This window comes from Chaetura pelagica, unplaced genomic scaffold (assembly GCF_000747805.2).
Source record: "Chaetura pelagica isolate M959 unplaced genomic scaffold, ChaPel_1.0 scaffold107, whole genome shotgun sequence".
NCBI classification, from domain to species: Eukaryota; Metazoa; Chordata; class Aves; order Apodiformes; family Apodidae; genus Chaetura; species Chaetura pelagica.
The window spans coordinates 465,526-469,125 of NW_009953979.1; positions in this window are offsets into that span (position 1 = coordinate 465,526).

A 3,600-nucleotide genomic window follows, 5' to 3' on the forward strand; every position below is an offset into this window, starting at 1 on the left:
GGGGGTGCGGGGGGGACGGGATGGAGAATGTGTGACTGGGAAGCGGGATGGAGGGTGTGGGATCAAGAATGCGGGATTGTGATGCAGGGTTGGGATACAGCAGGGTCCAGGATTGGGATGCGGGATGCGGGATACGGAATGCAAGGCTGGGATACAGGACTGGGATGCAGCGGGCAGGAGGTGGAGTGAAGCATGCAGGGTTAAGAAAGAGGATGCAGGATGAAGGATTGAGCTGCAGGATACAGGCCATAGAATGCTGGATTGGGATGTGGGATGGAGGGTGTGGGATAAGGAATGCAGAATTGGAATGCAGGATTGGGATGCAGGATTGGGATGTGGGATGGAGGGTACAATGTGTGGGATATAAATTTAGGAATAGGATACAGGATACAGGGTATATGATGTGGGGTGCAGGATGAAGGTTGTGAGATGCAGGATGCAGGATTTGCATGCGGGATGCAGAGTAATTTTGTGCGATGCGGGATGCAGGATTGGGATGTGGGATGCAGGGTTCATGGTGCTGGAGGCAGGCTGCAGGATTGGGATGTGGGATGCAGGGCTCATGGTACTGGAGGCAGGCTGCAGGATTGGGATGTGGGATGCAGGGCTCATGGTACTGGAGGCAGGCTGCAGGACTGGGATCTGGGATGCAGGGCTCATGGTACTGGAGGCAGGCTGCAGGACTGGGATGTGGGATGCAGGGGTCATGTACAGTATGTGGGGTAGGGGTTCAGGGCTGGGATGTGGGGTGCACGGTATGTGAGGTGGGATGCAGGATGCAGGACTGGGATTCGGGATGCAGGGTGTGGGAGGGAGGACAGGAGGGAACAGGGGCCCAGCCCCAGCCTTCCACCAGGGACAAAGCTCTTTCCTTGGGCCTGGCAGCTGGAACAGGGTTATGGCCTCCCCTTCCACATCTCCTGCCAGGCCAGGGCAGCGTCACCCTTGTCACTCTCATCACCCTCATCACCCGTGCCACCCTTGTCACCCACATCACCCCCATCACCCTTGCCACTTGGGAGTGGCTGGGCTGCCCCAGGCTGTGTGCTCCTCAGGGCAGCAAGCCGTGGGCTCCTGGTCCCTGTCCCCAGCCCTGTCCAGCCTTGGCATGGCTGGCATGTCCCTACATGGGCTGCGACCCAGCAGGAACAATCCCTGGTGCTTTATGGGAGAGGCAGCCACGGACTGTGGGGGGAGATTAAACAACCTGGTCGTTCATAGAGCCTCAGCAGCTGCCCATTCCCCAGAACCAGAGATTATCCCATAATTAATTAATTAGGGTATTTGCTGCCATACGCAGGCCTGCCTGGTGCAATCCAAGTCCTCTGTCTCCAGGAGGAGCTTTCAGGGGGGATAGTCCCCCCTCCCTGCTAAGGCATGGCCTCAGTGATGGAGGGGGCTGAGGCCATAAAGGAGGGAAAGGGTAATGGGGGGAGGGGAGGATGCACAGGGATGGAAGGAGGGGTGGAAGCAGGATGGGGGCGGACAGCGAAGGGGGGATGTGAGGGCAGTGATGAAGATGATGGGGAGGGCTGAAGGGGATGGAGAGGGATGGCAGGGGATAGAAGCAATGGAGAGGGAGGAAGAGGGGATGAAGGAGGGAAGGAGGGGGATGAAGGAGGGATAGGGAGGGATGGAGAGGGATGGAGAATGAATGGAAGAGATGATGGGGGATGGACAGGGATGGAGGGGGGTGGGGTGAGATGGACGGGGATGGAAGCAATGCAAAGGGATAGAGGGGAATGAAGAAGGGATGATGGGGGATGGAAAGGGATAGAGGGGGTGGAGGGGAGAAGATGGGGGATGGAAGGCATAGGGTGGACTACAGAGACAGGATGGAGAAGGGATGGGGGAGCAATGAGGAGATGGGAAGGGTAGAGGATGGAAAGAGGGGACAGTGGGGGGACAGCAGGAACTATGGAGGACTCGCCTGCCCTATCCCAGGAAGGGTCTGCCCTGCTGCAGCCCCCAAATCCTGGCTACCCCTCATATCACTGTGCCATGGGGCAGGGACCCTGGTGTTGCCCATCTCTGCTGGTGGCACTGGCTCAGTGTCCCCACGGTGGGTGGATTCTTAGCCCAGCTCTCCCAGGAGCCTGCAGCTGTGGTGTCCCTGCCCCACATGGTCGCAGGACCCGGCTGTGGTGAGAGACAGGGGTGACACAGGGGTGATACTTAGGCAGGGCATGACAAAAGCACAAAGTGACACAGAGGGACAGGTTGACATATCAGGAGGGCGTGACATGTAGGGAGGGGGCATGGGAAGGGACAGTGTGACACGTCAGGTTGGGATGAACTGTAGGGACATGGTGCCACAGGGATAGGATGACACGTAGGGGCAGGACGACACGTAGGGACAGAATGACATGGAGGGACATGGTGACATGGAGGGCAGGGTGACAGGGTGCCATGTAGGGACAGTCCCTTGCCCGCAGGTGTCAGCACTGGACCGGTATCTGCTGCTGGTGGCCGGGGGCCTCTGGCCTGGCCTCGGGGCTGACTCTTAGGGCAGCCCAGGGCTGTCAGGATGGTGGGGACAGGGGGGGCAGCGGACCCTCATTGTGCCCCTCCTGGGCCAGGCCCGGGGGGCATGGGCAGGGGCACTATGGGGCGGGGGGCCCCACAATGCCCCCAAAGCAGTGAGGACAAAGCCCTGTGCTTCTACTCACGGCCTCCCGGGTAGATCCCTGTGAGGGGACACCACCCCACTGCGACACAGACCCCAGTGTCTGAGGGTCTCCACAGCCCCAGAGGGACCCTTCCCCCTCCCTGGTACTGCACCGGTGTCAGTGCCACAGCCAAGGTGGGGTCGAGCATTCCAGGGGTGACATTGAGCTGGGACATGGTCCATCCACTGACATCCCTAGGACACCACAGTCACTCCTAGGACACTGCAGCCATCTCTGGGACACCACTGCCACTGAGACACCACTGCCAGCACCATGGTCAACCCTGGGCCACCAAGGCTGTCCCTCGGACATCACAATCACCTTTGGGACACTGCAGCACCACTGGGTCACCATGTCTGACCTGTGGACAGTATGGCCATTTCTGTGACACCACAGCCATCTCTGGGACACTTTGGCACCACAGGGAAACTGTGGCCATCCCTGGGACAGGGTGGACATCTCTGGGACACCATGCCATCCCTGACCTGTGCCCCATCCTGGCCACCAGCAGTCCTCAGACCCCCGTGGGGGCACAGGAGGGAGGCTGCCCATGTGGCTGGTGGCAGAGACCCTGGCACAGGCGGCTCCTTCCATCAACCTGGCTGTGATAGTTGGTCAGGATAGGGTGGTGCAGGATGGGATGGGAAGGGATGGGAAGGGAAGAGCTATGGCCCCCTGAGCCTCCCCCCCAGCTCCCATGGAAACACAGCCAAGCTCTGCTCCGGGGAGATGCTCCGTGCTGGAAAAAATGCTGGAAAATGTCAAAGGAGCCAATTCCCAGCCCTTGTGGGTGGCCGGGGGTTGGGGAGGTGGGGGAAGGACTGTGGCCCCGTGTTTCCACCAGCTGCTGGGACAGTCCCCATCCTGGGACAGCCTGCCAGTGCAAGGCATCCCCTGGGGCTGGGGGGGGGGGGCTGGGGGTGCCCCGCCC